We start from the raw sequence: 22,381 nt of genomic DNA on the forward strand, positions 1-22,381 counted from the left end.
GAACATCGGCCCAAGGTGGAAATTACAACCAAGGTGGAAATTACAAGTAAACAAGATAAGATCTAGATAAGATCATAATGAACGCACAGAAATTGTCAGACGGAAATGGTCAGAAGGACCCCTTTAGAAATAGGAAACAACTTCAAAGAATGACTTAAGCTTCTTAGGGGTGGCGTGTATCGTGAAAGAGTATAAAATGCCTACTTTGAAACTTGCTCAGTGCGCTCTTTGAACTCAGTCCAATTTGGGAAGGGTCTAAGAGGCCACGTTTGCAAATGCTTTTCCTTTCTTTTATTTTCATTTTTTTTTCCAATAAATCTTTGTTTTTATTAACCAGACTTGTCTTCGAGTTGTGAGTATCAAATTTTGGGTTTTTAAATCTCACAACTGGGATCTGTGAATGCCTGCAAGCCTTTTCCTAATGGTAGAATTGAGGTGTTCTCCAACTATTCTTGGATCTGAATGAATTTTGTTATCCTTCTACCAATCCCTGCACTCTCTCTGCTTCTAGTCACTGCCAAGTAACCAACATTAACTTTTATCAACACTATAAAGCAGGAGTCTTCAAACTTGGCCCTTTTATGACTTGTGGACTTCAACTCCCAGAATTGCTCAGCCAGGCATGTTGGCTGAGGAATTCTGGGAGTTGAAGTCCACAAGTCATAAAAGGGCCAAGTTTGAAGACCCCTGCTATAAAGTATTTGTTGATAAAACTTAATGTCATGTTTTGAGGCTGTGTCTACAAAATGAAAGAAGAAGGAAGAGGAAAAAGATTAACTCTAATATTGCCAAGACTGACTTAAGGTTGGCTCACTTGTGCATTGGGCTGACTGAAGACAATGTCAGAAGATCATGGTAGGGAATCAGATGTTGCCAGGCCATGCTTGTGTTGTGATGGAGTGCAAGAGGCAAAAACCTCAGCAGAACCAAGCCCATCAACAGTACCTACACACAAATGTATTAAGAAATTTACAGACATCAATGGAAAATATGCTTCTCTGAGGTTTACCTTCTCATAGTGGAGAGAAGGAGAAGAGAAGTAGGAAAAACTTTATTCTTTTTGTAAGAAAGAGGTGGAAATTGTGGAGCATGGAGGTGGAGATCCTAGGAGGGTCAGTATTTCAATCAAGAGAAAAAGGGTAGAGACAAAGAGAGGAAGAATCCTTGGCCAGATTTTCTGTTCTTAGTGCCTGCCCTAGGCAGTAATAGGATATATACCTTATGATCCAAGTGAAGAATCATCTATAGCTTTCTTTATCTCTAGACTGGAAGCATATCTTTGCTCAAAAAGACTGGAAACCACTGCCTGATAGGAAGAATCAATGAATGTGGAATGGGGGTGTCAAGGAGAGCTGACACTTCCTCTAAAGCCTAAGCTTTGATGTTTTTAGGCCTGCAGAGTATAATGGGTCTGAAGTGGCATTGCAAGATACACCTAAGCACACAGGCCTCGATTCTGTCCTCAAAACATTCCAGAATAGTTTAGCCAAACTGAAATACAAGAAGATTCAAACTTCAAACTCCAAAGTCTTCCAGAGGCCTGAGAGTGTTTTCTGGCCAATGACCTCTCTCATTCATTGGCAGTGGCTTCAAGGGCTGTTGGTTGTTTTTTTCTTTGTGTGCCATATGCATTTGCAGTCTCTCACATGAATAGACAAAACACAAGAAAGCTGGGAGTTTGCCAGGAATCCAATGAGCAATTTACAAAAGCAAACTGATTCAGCTGCAGGCATTTTAATCCCTTGGAATACCTCTCTTTTCACCTTTTTTTAAAAAAAAATCAATGGGATGTTCAGGAATGTCCTCAGGGAAAGGGCGGTATATAAATGCAATAAATAATAAATAATAATAATAATGCCATTCATTTAAGGTTATTCTGAAAGAGTAGCAAGCATCACACCTCAGTTCTGTAACATTAGATGCCATCAAACAGCTGCAACTGCTGATTTTATCCACATCTTTAATTCAACATTGATGGTTTAAGAACAAAAATCCCACCATGACCAGTTTCCTAAGACACATGCATGGACAAATTATCATCATAAACAGAAAGAGTGAACTGTAATTTAACAGGCAGTGTTTGATTTTCCTGTTAATATCAAACACCTTCTTTTCAGCAGCCATCAACCAAATGCTTTTGTATCAATTACCTTATTTTTTTACTGAGAATACTGAATGTGTGTATCTTTCAAGCTTGATTTTTTATATATATATAAATGTCTTTTCTCATCACCTGCTGCCTTACAAATAGTCCTAAAAATCATTACCATTTCAAGAAGAGCTTAGGCAACATACTGGTAGTATTCTGAGTCTGATAAACAGTGTACTTTTAGGTGGGAAAGAGGTTCTGAAGAGGAGCAATAATCTAGAATAATTAAACTATTGCAGAAGTTTAATATATCTAGGGACAGAGATCTCTTTGTGTGTGGGGGGGGGGGGTTTGCCATGGGAATTCAGGGATCCAAGGGATCAGTTTGGAGAGGTTTGTTTCGCCCCCAAAATCTGTTTGTTTACCTAATTTTCTTCTTAATGACTGATGTAATGACTTGCCTTCTTCTGGCCTCAACTGCTGCATTCAATTATCATCAAACACAGCCATCAGCTGGGCTTCTAATCTTGCTCTGATGGATGGAATTCTAACCTTTCAGGAGATTAGAGACACAAGGTGCTCTGGAGATAATAACATTCAAATAGGTTTATTTCAAAGGGCAACTCAATCCTGATTTTGTTCATGGGTCGCTTGACAGATAATTTGCCAATGTGGGGAGGGGACGTGGTGGGATGTGTGTCTGTGCATCTTTCCAATCCTGTCTTCTGAGCAATACCCCAACTATATCAAATTAGGAGAGAACAGAGGAAAAACAAATCTTTCAGTTGTTGGCCTCTGGCACTTTCAAAAGTTTCCAGCCTGTCTCATTACCACACTGACTCCACTTAGGCTCATTTAAATTAGAATAGATTTTCACTGACCTGTAACGGATTGGATATAATTTTATGTATTTGTGGTTAATATTTAAGTGGTCTTCAATGTCTATACATGAGGATAGTTACTTTCTTAAAAAATACAGTACAAAAAGATTAGTTCTGATTATGACTAAATGCTTTCTCTGAAAAAGCTTGGCAAAAAAAAGAATAACTTTTTTTCCTCAGGTACTCATTTTTAAAATAATTTTCTACTTATTAGGTGGCACCAAAGTTGTTTTTTTTTGCACAATTGATTCAGATTTTTTACGCCCTTTATTATTTTTATAAATAACTCAGGTTAGTGAACTTATCTAGTAGTCCTCTTCTCCTCCTCCAACAACAACAACCCTGTGAGGTGAGTTGGGCTGTGAGTGAATGACTGAAATTGGCATGCTCCATCCTCTTATTAGTGAGGGAAACCTCCACATAGGAAACCCTTATTTCAGGCACATAATAAGAGTGGCATATTTATGAGGCGCTATAAAATAGGCTCTCATTTCTACAGATGTGACAGCACAGAATTATTCATTATAATTGCTGCTGTTATATGCTCATAAAATCCTCATGCTTTATCTCCAAGCAATAAGAGGAAACATCATGTTAACAATTTGGGCTCAATGGAATTTTTACTGAAATCTCATCCACTGAGAAATCATACAGCTTCACGGCAAAAGACACACCTACTGGAATGTTTGACAGCTTTATCCTGCAAGGCATTGGAACTCTGGCAAATTACACAATAGTCCTGAGAGTTCAATCATCTTAAGCTATTTGTACATTTTAAAACCTTGCAGTGTAGACAATGTACATTTCCACATGATATTAAGCCAATTAATATTCGTTTTCCTTTCTTTGGTTGATTTTAGAGCTTGATTTTAGAGGACAAATCTATCAATTTGGCATTTAGCCAGTTTTTTTTTAAATCCACTCAATTAGTTATGCTCCATTTATGTAGAAATTTGCAGACCTGGTGAATTCTTACTTGAAAATAATTTCACAAAAATTCCCACCGATCTCTCCTGGCCAACTATGCAATAGCGCTTCTATCCTCAGTAAGGAGAAAGCTTTCCTAAGCCTATCAGTTATACAGCTGGTAATTATCAGAAGCCTGCCAGGCAAAAAAAAAAAATCTAATTCACCACCATGAACTTGACATTGAATAATAATATGCATTACTTTTATATAACCTTTTAAAAGCTAAATATAGATTGGTGAGCTAGCATTGTTGTTTCCTCCCGTATTTATTTTTTAATCTTTCATGTTAATGACGTCTCTTAATTTGTAGTTCTCACTGACAATCTTTATATCTTGCATGAGCTAAATATATTAAGCTGGAGGGTCTCTAGCCATGCTCCAAACTTTGTCACTATAGAAGCTGTAGTGGACAGCTGAGCCAATAGAACAGAAAGTTAAAGATCCTACACTTCCTCTCTGGCCTTGCCTCCTGCTCTTTAGTGGTGGCCTGGTAGCTCCTGCTATGACCAACTATTTTCTAAGATGCACCCAAATTTGCATCCATCCCCTAAATCCCAAAATGTGAGTGTGAGAAGGCTCAACACTGTTGTAAGGAGGTCCGTAGTGGGGAGGATTTATCTCTCTCTCTCTCTCTCTCTCTCTCTCTCTCTCTCTCTCTCTCTCTCTCTCTCTCTCTCTCTCTCTCTTATTCTTTAGAGCAGACATGTCAAACACAAGGCCCGGGGGCCAGATCTGGCCCGCGAAGTGGTTTCATGTGGCCCGCGAAGCCATCCTGGAAACAGTGAGGGAATGGCCCCCACTGCCTTGGCCCTGGCCCAGAGACCCTCCTTCTGCCAGAGACCCTCAGATCTGTCCCACTCCTGCCCAGGCCCCCATAGGCACCCTTGATGCCAACGATGTAGAGCTGGCCACGCCCACCCTGTAGGCCATACACACTCTAGCCACGCCCACCCAGTAGGCCACGCCCACCCAGGCCATACCCACCCGGCCCCCTGAGGGCAACCGCAATGCTGATGCAGCCCTCAATGAAATTGAGTTTGACACCCCTGCTTTAGAGATAAGACAGCCTTAAAAGAGATAGATAAAATCAAACTTTTTTTAATAAAAAAAGGTTAAGCGTGCCCCCCTCAAGTATTAAAAATGCAGTGCTGAAAAACATAAATTAGACAGTTGCCAAAGTGCAATTATATAGCTGGCAACTAAATTGAGAGGAAAAGATCTAATAGAAAAATCCAGGACTCTGGTGTTGATATACTTACAAATGAACTCTCATTGTCACCGAGTCATCATCATCATCATCATCATCATTATTATTATTATTATTATTATTATTATTATTATTATTATTATTATTATTATTATTATTATTATTATAGAGTTTGCTTAACTGAGGGAAAATTACCTGAGCAACTTACAAACTTCCCTGCCACCTTCCCTGTTGTGAGGTTGCCCACACACCATGGTAATCTGACAGTGCTGAAGTGGACACAACTTTCCCAAATGTTATTCCCTTGGGAGTAATGGATCCCAGCATTGTATATGTTAGCCCATTTGAGGCGGCATGCTTCAAAAATTGTCTAATGACACACTGTTTTATACAATTGAAGGTTACAAACCAACAGAGTATCAATAGAAGAGAATATCTGTAGTTCAGGGTTGAACTGTGGGTTCCATGGTGCTCTCTGAGCTTGAAATGTCTCTCTTGAGACATTTCATTACCAAACTAGTTAACATCATCAGTGCTAGAAGGGAGTGAGGTTTGCTTTAGTAGCTTGCCCTGTCAGTGTTGATTGGAATGGTCTAGGTCAGACATGTCAAACTCGCAACGTCATGCAACGTCACACGACATATTGGAGCTTTTTCTTCATTGCTGGCAATGGGATGGGTGCGGTTTCCTGATGATGCGTCCGGCCTGCGAGCTGGCAGTTTGACACCCCTGGTCTAGGTCAGGGGTCTTCAAACTTGGCCCATGCCTGGCTGGGGAATTCTGGAAGTTGAAGTCCACAAGTCATAAAAGGGCCAAGTTTGAAGACCCCTGGTCTAGGTGATTCCTTGATTGGGCTGTTATTTACTATTAGCTTGTTTGTCTGTGTTGGTAGTTTCTTCATTGGGGTACTGTTTACTTCGCAATTGTTGGTCTAGAGTTAATTTTGGTATTAATTTGTACTCATATGGAAGGGAGGTCTTGCTGGTGGGGAGGTCTTTTTGCTTCCTTTTTGGCTTTTTGACTGTCTCTTTTGAGCAGTATGTAGATGTTGTTTATTTCTATGTGCATGTTGGTGGCTAATTTGTCAGAGTGTCAGGCTTTCAGAAATTCTCTGGCATTTTTGGACTTTGCTTGATCTAGGATGCTTAGTTTCCCAGTTAAAACTATGATTGAGTCTGTCCATGTGTTATGAAATTATATTGCTAGACTGTGTTAATGAATGCACTCTGCAGTTTTCTGCCTGTTAGTCCTACTTAGTGGCTCTTTACAGTCCTTACACTCTATGTTCTAGCAATGATTTCTGTATTTTTTCTTTGGTTTACTTAGAATGTTTTGAAGGTCTTTAATTGGTTTCTGTGCTGTGCTGATGCCATGTGGTTGTAATAGTCTGTTGGTGGTTTCTGAGATATTTTTGACATGCAAAGTTACAATTTTCACAACTTGCATTGATTGTGCTATACTGAGTTGAGTGGTCAGGCACTTTTTGATAAAGTTGCATGGGTATCCATTTTGTTGGAAGACATATAGATGATTTGTTTCCTTTTTCTGATGTTATTATGAACATTTTGGAAGTTAGCATAAGGACAAGGAAAATGGTGTTTATGATTGCAATGTCCCCACAAAAGCTCTTTCAATATTGTTTAAAGTATATCCAGAAAAAGGCAGAGGTAATGGACATCGTGCTAACATCTCACAGAAGAGATAATTAATAGTTTGGGTAAATGGTTCTTTATAACTGGTTGGTCTCATTTGCACATCAGCTAAATTAGATTAGTGAAAAACCAATCAGCTAATTTACGCCATTTTATTTAGTTTAATTTCACAATATGCTTCAATAGATTAATACTGGGGCAATATATTATATAACTAGCAGGGACAGGCTGTTTTAGCCTCAGATGGGGCAATTCAAAATCAAACATTCCTATTTCATTCAGCTGTGTCATATGAATAGACAACCCCTACAGCCATTTTGTGAGAGTACTTACAAGTTCTCCAAACTTGAAATGTACACCACAAGGCTGGAGTCTCCTTATATAAATTCAACACAATTAATTAAATAGAAATTCAGCCCTTTTAACATGGGGGGAATGTTTCAAGGCAGGAAATCATATTCATTGTGTTTAAACTTTGCAGACAATCTTTCCCATACATGTTTCTCCTTCTATAAGCAAGCCTTTGCCTATATAGAGAATAAGAGACACTTCTTGTTAAAACTCTTGCTTCTGTGGAGATTAAGCCACAACCTTAATGCTACTTTAATATAACTTTTTGTTTTACAAGAACAATATAGCCTCTAGTAAATGGCATGTTAACAGTGAATCAGTAACCTTCTACAATTCACAAAAGGAACCCTTATTATTATCTTCATTATGAAGTCTTCCAAATGATTAACTTGAAAATAAAAACAACCATGCCTAAGAAATCTTGAGTTTTCTGCTAATTTTCACTCTCTCTTTAAAATGTGTAAAACTGATATCTCAATTTATATAATCAATATTACCAATTAACCACAAAAGAAGAAGCTACACTCAGATTATCTGCTTGCTCTCATCTATTGCTCATCAGGATTTCTGTAGCCTAGTTCTGATAGCCCTTATTTCTGATTAAAACTAATCTCTATTCCCAAGGCCGCCTGGATTTACTGGTTGCACAACAAGCTAACTATTAACTTTGACCCATGTAAATCTTGTTTATCTTCTACTATATCTGTATTAGATCAGCTCTGTACCCTGTAGATCATGGGTGTCATGACATATCACAACTCTTTTTGCATTGCTGGCAATGAGGTAGGTGTGGCTTTGGTATGATGAAATCAGCCCGCGGGCCGGCAGTTTGACACCCCTGTGTGTAGATCTTTGAAAGTATTACCGGTATCTTCTTGTTTAACATCCATCCACAAAAGCAGACATCATTGCTGAGATTGTAGTTGCTGGTTTCTGTCCCCATTCTTCAAATAACTCCTGGAATTTTTCAAATGTCATATCACTTTCTGCCATTTGGTCCCAATGTTAATCAAAGACAAAAGGTAAGCCTATCTCTCTCTCTCCCCACCCCTCTCCCTCTCCCTCTCTCTCTTTTCCTTTTATACCTGGAATTTTTAGTTCCCTGTAGTATCTGAAATCATAAAGGCTTGAATTTCTGCTGTGACTTAAAAAAAAGACTAAACAATTTAATTCCCATGAAGGTGCTGTTTATTTATTTAATTATTTCCAGCAAAAGTTCTAATATTTGTGCCAATAATATTTTATTCTTTAATTCATTTATAACTTCCTTAGATTAAAATCTTATTTAGCTTTTTGCTGTTTGTTTGAAATTCATTATGTTCGTAAGCCTATAGTTAATTCCCCCCCCCCTCTTAATTCTGGAAGTGAAATACCACATGGCTTTGCAAACTTGTCATTTTGAAGTTCTTTAATAGCCTCAAGATAGTAAATTCCAGGAGTTATTTCTGAAACTGATTAGGAAATGATGTAGATGTACTGACCCAGGGTCCCTTAAAAGTTTCCACTGTGGTGGAGAGCATGATGTCTTCCGTTGTCTCCTCATGCTAAATCTCCTGGTGCTAAATCAGCTACATTCTTACAAGGAGAAGCCATCCAGACCACTAGCGGGTGATCTTCCATGCCCTATTTATCCAGAAAGTTTCCATGGGACTGGTCTACTTGCCAGGGCTTCAGTCACGGTCTTACCTTTGTCTCCGTTTGTTCATAGCTTAAAGAAAGACTTTAAGAAAAGAAAATTGATTTGTTTGTGCCCAAAGCCCCCACAGCTCTTAGAGAATTGGAATATAATTTCTGCAAGCAAACAAACAACCTCAGAAAATACCAAGAACTCCATGGGTCAACCCTAAGCTATTGATTTATTCTGCTTCTATTGTAACATGCATTTTCCAAATTAATAAAAAGTAATATTTTTATCCTATGGTTTCCAAACCTCTTTGAATATACTGATACAGCTTTCCAAAAATTTTTAAAAAAGTACATTAGGGAAATTTGTGTGTAGAATGTACATAAGAGGGAGGGATTGTTTAGAAACTGTCTTTAAAATTTATCCCAACCTAGGAGGAAAACAGTGCAGTTTTTTGGAATTCATGAACTTGATGCATGGAAATACTATGAATTTTCATTAATTATTCTTGGAAAGCTTTCCAAACTGATGTGCTAAATTGTGCTTAACACAATGTGAATGTTAGAGAAACATTTGTCTAAACCTGGCTATTAACAGTAAATGTGGGGATTTGGGGAAACCAGAAGCAGCAGGTGCTCTGGCAATTGGGAATATGCCAGCAGTTGCAATTCTGCTCCCCCATGAATTCGGGGAAGAACATCTGTGCAGTCATTCCCTTTTCCACACAAAATGTTAAACAGGGGAAAAGAAGAGACCTTATATGACCGTTTCTTGCAGAGGTGGCCACAGATGTGTAGTTTCAGCTATAAAGCAGAGTGGAAAAGCAAATGTTTCGTGAAAAAAAAATACTTCAGAATGGTTCCCCAAACTACTTGATAAGCTGTTCTGAGTTTCTGTTAACAGGGAAAAAAACCCCCACAATAGAATAAAATATAAATAATGTTTCCCATTTACAACAGCTCATTTTGACAACTCATCTTCTAAATTGGCCTTTTTTAATTTAATGTCCTTCAAAAGTGTAGATGCTACAATTCCCAAATCATGCTATCCGGGAAATCTGGTTATTCTAAATGTTTGAAGGGCAGCAGATTATTCTTATGCTAAATAAATTATTGCTTTTCAAAAGTTTTAGAATGAGCATTATTTATTTGCATCAGCTTCTGAAGGATGCTCAGTTCCTTATGCAGGGAAGCCAATGGGCAATAAAATCACAATAGCTCATTCTTCTTCATCCCCATAGAACTTTTATTGCCATGCTTGTTCCCTCATTAATAATAGCCATTGTCATGAAAGAGATAGAGAAATTAAATGTTCAATACATCTGAGCATTTCTGTAAAACTGAATTTAACTGGATTATGTTTCAGTGGAGGAGGGTATATTTAAGTCAATATTTCTCCTGGTGACTACATGAACAAGTCTCTAGAGTTTTCTTGGCAAAATTTTCAGAAATGATTTGCCCTTGCTTTCTTCCTAGGGCTGAGAGAAAGTGAGTGGCCCAAGTTTACTTAGCTGGCTTTATACCTAAGGAAGATTAGAACTCATGGTCTCCTGGTTTTTAGCCTCCTGCCTCCTGCAACAAAATGGTACTTTTTAATTGGCTATGAAGAGCTCCAAAATGTGAGTACCTTAATGTATTTAATTTAATTTAAATTAATTTCTTAAATCTCTATCTTTATTTCTGAAAGGTCACTAGATTTCAAATCAAGATACAAGATTTAATTTCAGCCTTGCATAGACCACAACAAATTTTATGTGTATCATTTATTTTTCTCCATTGTCTATCTACAATATAGTACAATAAAATGGTGCATTTAATTCCCATTGTGTTTACTCATCTAGTGTTGTTTAAATGCCCTTTTCTTATTTACAAGAGGTATTTGTTCCCTGAGCTCAGTCAATCAGTGATCACAGTGGCATTTCAGTGGCCAATGTTGTGTTCTAGCCATATGAGAATTTATAACAAATGAAGCATTTACATGGCTCTCATTCTGAAGAAGATAAGGTGGGTATTATATCTTAGGTTCTTAGGCATTAAGCGAGATGAGGTGTTGAAACAGCAAACAAGTTTATTAACTCAGAACAGAACAGAAGCAAGCTAATGGCTGCTGCACAGCTATTTATACAGTTGGCCTCTAGGCAGTGACCAATAGGTTTAAAGTAGCAGTTTCCCGCCCCAAACCTAATTATCAGCCTAGAGACAGCAAGTCTGGCTCAGTAACAGCAACCATAACACCGAAAAAGTAGGTCAAACATTAAGCAAGTGATCAGACATTAAGCAAGTGATTTTAAACAGAAATGGCCAATACATTACAGTGGGTATCCCATACTAAATGTGGGTTTATCATACCCAAATTACTGTACATTAATTTGCCCTATACAACTTCCTTAATGTAGGAATTCATGAGGTCACACCGGGGCACAATTGTTCTCATAAAAGTGAAGAAAGCAGGTGGTCTGATCATATTGATTTAAGATATCATCCAAGGAACAAAGAGATACAATTTGCTAAGAATTGAAGAAACATAGGAGATTCATCTCTTTGGATTTAAGAGTATTGTTAGAAATGTGTGGTTAGAAATGAAGACGTTGTCAATAAAACTTAAAAGTGCTGATGCATTTTATGAAGTATTGCTGTTGTTGGTCAGTTTGTAGCAAAGAAATATGCAATTCCTATATTTAAACAAAATCCCTAAGTATAAAAACAGTAAGATTGATGTTGTTTAAGGACCTGTATATGGTACTAGGCCTGATTGTACGTAGATAATATGGAACAGGTACTTAATCTTGGATGAAGGATCAAAGCAATACCAATGAGCACTAATAAAATTATACTGGAAGCTATAGGGACATTTTGTGGAAAGAGCCAGGCCACAGGTCTCTTTGGAAGAGACAATATAATCAAATTATGATGTGGCAAAGTAGTGGAAGAAACTTCACAATATTAAACTCTATAGTTAAGTGCACAAAGATGTTTCAAAGTCTTTGTTGAACCCACAGGTCACTACAGGAAAAAAGAAACTTGAGTTAAACATTCAATTTTCTCTACGTAGCCACTTTGTTGTAATATACAATTTTAGAACATCAGAGTGTTCACTGCTCATTATCAGTAAAGAATAAACCTAAAACCAGATCATGGCTTCATGTATTAAAATGTATTATAGATCACACAGTTCAGTGCTGTCCTATACAATGTTTGTTCTCTGTTAAGAACAGTTTGATAAATTTTAAGAATAATTCAATGATTTAAGAGGTTTAATTCTGACTTAATTCATGATTTAGTTCTCCTATCCATTTTATCCTGTAAGGTTTTTAGTTTATTTACTAATCAACTTCAGGTGTTCCACAAAAAGAACCCTAGAATTTAATCAAGATTGCTTGACTAAATAATAAGACAGGTTTGTTTTTTGTGGGCATAATGTATTGTGTTTCCTTCCCAGAGCTTTGGAGAAAATGCAGAATGTAGCTCTAACAAAAAAAAAATGATTAAAATGTATTCCCATTCCCTCTCCTTCTAATCTGAATCTTGATAGGCTGTTCTAAAATATTTTATGTTTATTATGCAGATCACATTGAAAGTATTTTGGAGGAACATATGGGCTAGAACCCAATTCCACGTAGAATTGTCTGCAGCTGCTGCAGCATTTGAAAATGCCCTTCCAACAATATCGTATTCTGCTTCAATTGTCAACTGTATGCACATGGATTGAAGAAAGGTAGAGTCAGCAGACTGATTCAGCATCTTATAAAACAGAGCCATATTTTATGAAAACCATCCTGTTTTAGCTCAGTGCTAGTTAAAATACATCTAGAAGGGGCTAAGAAGAGCTATCTGTCTCTTCAAAAGTCAGATATAATGGACAAACTGTGCAAGCATTTTTCATCATGGCTTTCCAGCCTTTTTGTCTTGGGCTGACACTGTGAAGGTTACCCTGAATGAATTAACTATTACAAACACAAGTTGCCTGCCTTTTTCTAAGTAACTGCACTTTTTAACCAAATAATGGTGTGTAGAATGATCGTTTGTGTGCCAAATGAGAAAAAGATAACCCATTTGCCATAAATGGGAGAAACACACAAGAATATTTGTCTCTGTCTGAGAATCACCTCAGACAGAAAGGAAAAGAACAAATATTCAGGATCTGCTGCCACCAGTGCTATGATATTTAAGAAATCAATCCTGTGAATAAAACTAAGCTTTGTGAAGAATAAATAATGACTTCTCATTGAAGGAAAAATAATATCACTCAGCATTTAATTATTTAAGATTCCTGGTTGTCAGTAAAAAGTATTCTTTACTCATATAAGATTAAAGTACATCTCAGCTGAGGTCTCTACTAATATTTCATTGCATCTTTAGCAATTGTTTTTGATATCTCAAAAAATGGTTGACAATTGAAGGAAGGTCTGTTGCAACCCATTTCCATTCCTTAACTGCCATATAATGCACTAACAAATTATTAAAAGAATAAATCAAAAGTTTTCCAGAAACATGAGGCTTCCAGTCACATTGTTTTTGTTTGCTCTGCTAAGATGTTTATTATTCACTCATTTACAAAGCAATCTCACTGTTTATGAAAGTTTAATCTCTTATATGTTTACTGCTTTAATATATCTCACATTGGTAAAATTTACTTTTAAATGAAATCCAGAATTGTGTGCGGATTCTATTTTATACATAGAAAAGGCATTATAATTTTATTCATTTACAAAGGAATTAAAATCGGGGTAATTGTTTCTGGTTCATCCATATCTGCATGTAAAATAACAGAATTAATATTTTATCATTTTGGCCTTGTTCTTTCTTAGTCAAATATTCCAACAGCCATCTCTTTTTGGCCCTGGGAACTGGGCAAACATTTAGAAATTTCAGCTGAATTAGAAAAGAAAACAGAACCCTCAAGATACAAATTTGTAAGCTGAATGCTCCATTATGTGGTAAAAGGAAGGGAAAACCAGCACCATTTTAAAAAGTAAAAATGCACACGCAGATAACTTTTCAGTAGGCTGGATATATCCAAAATTTTACAAGTGATGACTATAGGATGGAACATTTGGGACAATTCCTTTGGGAACTGCATTGTCCCCAAAGAAATTTATCACCCCAAAGGAGGCAAAAGGCGCCACTTTCTAGAGCAGTGATGGCGAACCTTTTAGAGACCAAGTGCCCAAACTGCAACCCAAAACCCACTTATGTATCATCGGGTGCTGGGTGGGCATGGCTCATTGGGTGGGCGTGGCTGTGGTGGTAACGACAGACTGGGTGGAACTAAAAAGTTCAATCAATCAATTCCAACTTTGTGAGATCTTTTTTTCCCCTGTGAGAAGTTGAAATTGAATGATTGATTGAACCTTTTTTTTTTTGCACACGGTGGTGGAGGCCTAAAGTGAAAAGGTTTTATAAAACCCAGCTGAAGGCCTAGGACTGGGGCGACGGCATGCGTGCCCACAGAGAGGGCTCTGTGTGGTCACCTGTGGCACGCGTGCCATAGGTTCGCCACTACGGTTCTAGAGCAATTACAGTATACATCTATTTTTTTGGTAAGCAAATTTAGATATTATTACAGAAGCGTAGAATTAATTTGGCATTTCTGGGTATTTAACTAAAACATCTCTCCAAATGTTAATTTTGAAACTCTACCTCCTTGTTTCTTATTTTTGTAACCATCTTGGGCCAGGCATCCTTCCAAAAGAGATTTATGTTCAGCCTGCTTATACAGGTGGTCCTCAATTTACAACAGCTAGTGGGGGGACCATCTGAAGTTACAACATTGAAAAAAGTGACTCAGACCATTTTTCACAGTGATGACCGTTGCAGCATCCCTACGGTCATATGATCAAAATTCAGACCCTCAGCAAACTAACTTACATTTATGATGGTCGGTGTCAGGGTGATGTGATCACCTTTTCTGACCTGCTGACAAGAAAAGTCAATGGAAAGCCAGATTCACTTAACAACTGTGTTACTAACTTAACAACTTCAGTGATTCACTTAACAACTGTGGTAAGAGAGGTCATAATATGGGGCAAAACTCACTTAAAAATGTTTCACTTAGTGACATAAATGTTGGGCCCAATTGTGGTTGTAAGTCAAGGACTGTATGTATAAAAGGCCTGTAATTGTTTTTAAACTTTGGAATATATTCTGCAAAAAAGCAAAGAGTAATGAAAATGTAAAATACTGCAACTTTGTTTCAGATTCAATTTTATCTGGGAAATCTCAGTCATGGAATTTTGCTTATTTTGTTAACTATTTGACAAAACTATATTTTGTTCACTATATGAAGGATTTTTCCCTTTTATATTTTTCCAACTAACCCAATTTGGTGCTGTGCATAAAAAATGCAACAACATTTAAAAACCTGAACGAAAGATGGGCGTAAAATTCAGACTGATCCTTTTTTTTATATTGGATCCTTTTTTATATATTGGACCATTTTTCTTAATCTATCATTATCAAGGGCACTTAAAATATTTTATGACCAGTTAATTATTACATTTTAATGAAGTTCTTAACCTATGTTCAGGCTTCCTTTTTTCTTACTCTAAATGTTTATTTCTTTACTACAGCCCAGCTTAAGTTGTCTCTGGAGATACTCCTAATGAGTTTAATAGAGAGGTGCACTTTGCTATAAGCTGCTTTACAAGATCTTTGCAAATGCTTTTGTGTCACATTGATTGTCTTTTAACCAGCTCAGATCTTGCTCTTTGGTCTATTTCATTTCTGGAGAAACATATGCACATTTTCTAAGGCCAGCAGGAACTCTGCAATAGGGAAAAATTAACTCTGGACTGTCCCCGAACTGGCTAAAGATACTGGTCACGCTGTAAGGAATTAATAGTAAGGTTTTGTTTCAATATGAAAATTGGAGAGTGAAGGTTGAAGTGAATTTTTCTCTGACTGTTATCTTCACTGACATTTAAAAAATAGACAGAAAAAAGCTTTTCAAAAGGTCTCTGCCCGACATAGAAAAGAAATATGGGCTATGATGGAGTCCAATTTTCCAGCTGAATGTTCTTGCTATTACAAGACTTTTTTTAAAAAAAAATGCACTGTGAATGCCTTCTTTTATTTTTATCAACTATATTTCACAAACTTTTGTTTATGGATGCATCATTCAGAAATGCAATCTCTTTCTTAGGTCAAAGGGCTTACGTAATTCCAGTAAATAAAAAAGTAGTTCTGAAAAACTTGTTATTTCAGCATATGCTCTCTTCAGATTTATTCTGCACCATCTTTATAATAGTTGTGTATCCTACCAATTATTTCCTACTATTAAATTGTTTTTAATTTCTCTTCCTTTGCAAAAACCATCTGAGGTCCTTCAGATAGAAACCAGGATGCAACACTCAATTTACATATGTGGGCCACTTATAACTTTTTTGTAATACTTTTTTTGGATTTTTTTTTTAAATTCTGACTCTCACTGTTAAAATAAACCTACCATTAAAATTACAGCCTGATCATTTTTTTGTCAGTGGGCAAACATACAAAACCAGCAGGGGATCAAATACTTTTTCCCCTCAATGTACCCAGTGGGAGGATGCAGTTCTTGTGTCTGGTGGCAGAGCGGCAACCGTCATAAATATGAGTCAGTTACCAAGCAACTGAATTTTGATCATGTGACCATGGGGTTGCTGCAACGGTCATAAGTGTGAAGAATGGTCATGAGTCTCTTTTTTCAATACTGTTGTAACTTTGAACTGCCACTAAACGAACTGTTGTAAGTTGAGAACTATAACAGTACTCTGTATTTAATGCCAATCCACTGCTCAGAATAAAGTCAGCTTTTTGCTGCCTTTTCAACAAAACGATACGTTCTATTTGAAAGAAAAAAAATTCCTGTATTTTACATTCTTTATTTTTGTAAATAATATTCTTCTTCCGAACAGCTCAAGGTTGTATGTATAATATTTTCCTCCCAGCCACATTTGATAGTCCCAGCAGCCCTGTGAGGCACGCTGGACTTTGTAGAGCTTCATAGCTGAATGGGGATTTCTGTTCAAGGTTATTGAATCTTCACATTTTAAACTCTTCACAAAACTGACTCGGACTAAGAAAGCAGACTTGAAATGTGAGGGCAAGGACAGAAAACCTCCTTGCAGCCTCCTGGGACTTCCCTTCTCAAATTTAGCATTGAATCAACAAATTACAGTGCCCTGCCCTTCTGCTTATAAAATAGATTGTAACATTTTTCATTCCTTTCCACTCACCCACCTACCCCACCCCAAAAAGGGCAGAGCAAATGCATCATCCCCTCTCCTTCAAATCACCCCTGGATTGATTGAAGGACAAAAAGAATGCTTTAAAAATAAGTTCTGGATCACAAAAAGGATGCCTACTATTGTGTTAGAGATAGGATGATACATGAATCTGTCCATTTCAGCTTCCCTATCTGTCACTTTTAGAACATCCATTCTTCGCACAATTTATGGCTGGCTTTTACAAGCAGAAGGGCCCTCACAAAAATCAAAATCAAAACAAACACTCTTATTTTGATGCAAATTCATCCTAGCATACCTACATTTCGCCCAGCTAGGTGGCAGTACCTTGCCAACCTTAGCTGGTCTTGAGTGGGTTAAATAAAACTAGAACAGATAAAAACTATAAGGGCTGTAAATAGATTGGGAAGTTTTTGGTTTTTTTAAAAAAATGGGAAGTAATAGGAAACTTGTTGCCAAGAAAACAGCATTAACATTTCTATCTAGTCACTAGGAGAGTTTTTATGTTCATCCTTTTTCTATCCATTTCTGCAAACACATTACTCCTTATTTATTTTAATAATATACAATCTTTCTGTATACCTTTTCCTAATATGCCAACTATTGTACAAATATACATACATATACATACTTATATATTAAGAACAATACATCACAAAACTTCAAACTGAACACCTAAGGAAAACTTTGATCCTGATTGCAATTGGATTTGTGATGTATGATTGCATCAAAAGGTATTTTCTGAATGAGCAACGGGAGAAGTGAGGCTCACATCCACAACAAATTGAAATAATAGTGGTTTTCTTTTTTTCTTTAGATACAACCTACTTATCGGGATGTGAGCAAAAAAAAATTGTTCTGAACGTGTTCGCCAGAGGCAACAGAGACATTTGTAATGCCATATTGTGAAAGGCGCTCTTCTATACGCTTACACAACTTAGACAGGAAATCAGTATTGCTTCCACTGGGGATGGGAAGGTAGATTTAACACTCCTGGATTCGTGTTATGAAGAAGATGCTCAGGGGAAAAAAGAGGTTAGTTTTTTCCTCATGCTTGAAGCTAAAATCACACACACACACACACACACACAAAGAACCCTTTAGATGTTTCTTCTGGATACTTCAAGAGTACAGATGTTTCCACAAAAACTATGTTTTTTGGAGTTTGCACTGAGGGATGTTCTTTGCCAATAGATTCTTGCTTTCTCAAGAGCCAGGCATTATTATCATAGTTATTGTTAGTCACACAGTCAGCCAGATGTTTAGACTGGATTTGGCACTTTGTCAACTTATTGAGTGTTGTTGATTCTGTTATCGTTATTCAAATAAATAGATTCCATGAAAATGGCTAGGTAATTGTAACAATAGAAATGTCCATTTAAAACATTTTTCTATGGAAGGATTAGAGAGCAAGACAAAGATTGGGAAATCTTTTTGTAGAGAAAATTAACATACAAAATCCAACAACATCTGCTTTTTAAGATCTGATGATGGGGTGGGGAGAGAGTCCAGATGACTTAAATCATACATGCAGCAAAATGATTCAGTCAGATTGCCTGCTTCACTGGGCTTTTAAAAATTGTCCTTCCTTCCAAAGCAGCAGAATAATGGCAAGAAGTCATGAAAAGAAAATTGAAACTGTGTTTGTCCATCTTCACAACAATTCTCCGAAAATTGAACAAAAGGGGACCAAAGTTGATGTGGTAAAGAAGCTAGCCAAAGGAAGATCGGATTCAGATGGGGGTGTGGAGATGAAATATCCCACAATGCATCCCTATGGGAAAGGCAACAGGAAAGGCTTGTCATGTTGGCAACTATTCTCTACTAAGCCCCGTAACTCAGACCAAGCCACTTATAGTCCACCCCAGGCTTCTCACTGCTGCTGGCAAAGAGATTGGAAAGAATTCCAGAAATTAGGCTCCACAAGCTTTCTCCATCTTGTTTGCTAATGGATATTTGATGTGGAAACCAAAATTCACAATTCTAGTCCAGTGAAATTCCAACAATTATCTCTTTTAATACTCATCCCATTCACAGGTAAATGATCAATCACTTTGGAGAACATGAAGTGCTGTTCATTTACAGATTCTGGTGCTGTTTATAAGCATACTTAAACCACCTTATGAGGAACTTGCTACCATTCTAGTTTTAGAAAGCCAGAAGAGAAATGGTGAAGCTCCTAGGGTACTACCTCTGCAATTTTGCAATGCAAGTATGAATTGCTATTATTTATGCTTTATGTTTATTTAACAGCTTCCAAATTTTTTAGTTTGTCTAAGTTATGATTGCAATTAGTACCAAGAGTTAAATTTGCAAAAAGAGGGGCAGAGTCATGTGCTGTTACCTCCTGAACACCCTTTGAATCCTTGTTCACATGAAGACATCATGTGAGCACGATTTCATGAACATTCAGAATAACAGAGTTGGACAGGACCTTGGAGATATTCCAGTTCAACCCCCTAATCAAGCAGGAGACCCTTATACCATTTCAGACAAATGGCTATCCAGTCTCTTCTTAAAAATCTCCAGTGATGGAGCACCCACAACATTTGAAGACAAGGTTAATTGTTCTCATTGTCAGGAAATTTCTCCTTAGTTCTAGCGCCTTAGTTCTCCTCGATTAGTTTTTATCCATTTCTTCTTGTCCTGCCTTCAGGTGTAATATTTCTGAATCTAGAAGCACTTCTCAAATCTTATGTTTTTGCCTGGAAATGTGAAAAACAAACATGCATCCAAGATTGTATCAAATTCCAATGCCATTTAGTTTAGGAAAAAAGCTATGTATCCTGATCATAAAACTGCTAGATTTTCTTTTGGCTAAATTTAGTTACTTTGTGACATTAAAATAAACACTCAGGGCTATAAATTCACACCTGCCTTCAGAGTTTGTCTGTCTATGTAATTAAAAGATTTGAGGGCCATTTTGTTTCCAAAGATTTTAGAAGGTAGTAACAGCTACAGCACATCTTAGAAGTATGGGGTGAAAAGGCAACATATTGTCAAATCTCCATTTGGCCATAAAATACAACAGCTGATTTGGAGATTGATACTGCCTTTCAGCTGAATGTAGGGTTGTTGTTTGCACATGTACAATTAGAGAAGGAACACACATGCTGCTTTAAGCTCTTGGAGGAAGGGGAGGAAACAGTGTAATAAATTTGTGTATGTGTGCATACACACACATGCAGTCACATTGCATACATTTAGTTTGAGTTGCACAATTTTAATTTTAATTGCTGTATCATATTAGGTGCTATAATCAGGTGCTACTTTCTCATATGAGCTAGAATAGTAGCATCCTTACCTCTCTCCCCATCCCATTTTATCCTCATTATGACTTTATGATGTAGGTTGGATTAAATGATGATCTTGCTCCAGAACACCCCATATCTTCTGCTACTAAATACAGAATTTCACCTAGCCACGCCTGCTGCTTTTGAAAAACATGTTAGCCAATGTATCCCTGCTGAATCTCAATTCATTGCTACAGCAGGCAATAATGGGGTAGGATTTCCTTGTTTTATCTATTTTTTAATTCGCTTGAGGGAAATACCAACCTTTTAACACATTGGGAAGACTCTTTGTATAAGTTTCCAGACAACAAGCATTGTTTTCCTTTGGCAGCCTTTTCAATTTTTCAACCATTATGTTTGTTGCTCATGATTCATAGAGTTCAACCAAGCCCAGGGCTATTGTTTTCCTTTTTGCCTTGATATTTTTAACTTCTTTTTTCCCCTACTGGATTTCTATTGAACAAGGAAATAATTGCCCTGCAACTATATCAAACAAATGTTAGCAACTGGGAGGATTTCAAGGCCCTACTGCTAAAGTATATAGGTAAACACTGCCCTTGTTGAACCTTATGACACCTGCAGAGTTTAAATCAAAACTTTTAACAACACTAGTTTGCAGACATCAGGTCCCTAGAAGGACCTATCTTTTGTGTTAAAAACAAGGATTGGTTTCTTCTGAGAAGTTTCTTCCTGCTAAATTGACTCCAGGTCCATAATTAATATTTATTACAACAGGAAGCTTCCTCTGGCAGTCTTTCATATAATGCTACCAAGAGCCCTGCTTGGTAACTGGAGAAAGAGAAGATGGTTTGAGAATACAAATGTAAAAGACAACCTGAGCGGTATATTGAATTTAGGCAGGGATACAATACTTTTTGTAGTAGTTTCACTATATTTTCTAAACCAAGATTTTCACAAATGAAATAAAATGCTTGTGTACACTGGGGAGGGCACTCTACAAGAAAAGCTAGAACAAAACTTAAAAGGTAGAATCTGATAAGAGATGGAAGGCTGATATATATTAGAGAGGTATTTGGATGAGGGTGGGAATACAGACTAAGGGAGAGATCCTCTAACAGAATTCAGACAACAAAGCTTTCAAATAGGAATTTGTTGGATAGCTATTGTTAGATAACTATTGTTAGATGCTATTTCATTGCTATACCTGCTAGCACTGCAAGTTGTTAGGGATAATGGGGACAGGGACAGAATTATCTGTTTCACTTTTTTTATTTTTAAGCATATATTCTATTTCTGGAGGTCCTTAAGATGAGATGAAAGCACAAGCCAGGATAAAGGTGAAAACAGAAGTACATAAACTAAGAGCGTTCGAAGATTATCTGGTTTTAATAGTTGAAAATCCTCCAGAAGAAATAGGTATAATAATGAAGAAAGTTAATGACTTGGAGCGCTAGATGGATTCAAAATTAATAAAGAGAAAACTAACCTATTAACAAAAATTATGAGCACAAAAGATAAAATAGAATTTACAGGGAAGACTGATTTTAAGATTGAAAAAAGTTACATATTTAGGTATTATTATACCTAATATGAATTTCATATTATTTCAGAATAATTGTATGAAGATATGGAATGAAATTAAAAAAGATTTATTAAGATGTGATAAAAATGAATATATTGCTTAGGATGATATTTTTATTTCAAATGACTGTAGATTTGAAAAGCAATATAACATTTAAACAAAGGCAAAATCATATATCTAAATTTAATGGCAAAGTGAGAAGCTAAGGGTTAAATATAAAATACTTCAGATTGCAAAGGACAGAGGAGGAGGGTTTACCTTACCTTAAATTATATTTTGCAATTATAGTTTACTGTTTAGTTTGGATCAAAGAGTGGGTGTTGCTGAGAAAGAAAAGAATGTTGGAATTGGAAGAACATATCTTGAGATTTGTTTGGCATAGATTTTTGTGGTACATTAAAATTAATGAGGATTTTAAAAAATCATTAAGTGAAAAGTGCTGTACTAAGAATATGAAATAAGTATGAATCCAAGTTGCATCCAAAAATATTTATCAATCTCAGGACAAGAAGCATTTTATAGAACAAAAACAGAAGACAGAGATAAATGGT

General features: G+C 36.7%; 1 protein-coding gene across 1 annotated transcript in view; it reads right to left on the reverse strand.

Moving 5' to 3' along the window:
- The window catches only part of GPC6 (glypican 6), a gene marked incomplete at its 3' end in the record, with an annotated part of 887,239 nt that overhangs the window by 437,682 nt on the left and 427,176 nt on the right, over positions 1–22,381 (reverse strand). The gene's annotated exons all lie outside the window — the stretch shown is intronic.

The sequence above is a fragment of the Vipera berus genome (genome assembly GCF_964194415.1).
Source record: "Vipera berus genome assembly, chromosome: 4".
Lineage (NCBI taxonomy): Eukaryota > Metazoa > Chordata > Lepidosauria > Squamata > Viperidae > Vipera > Vipera berus.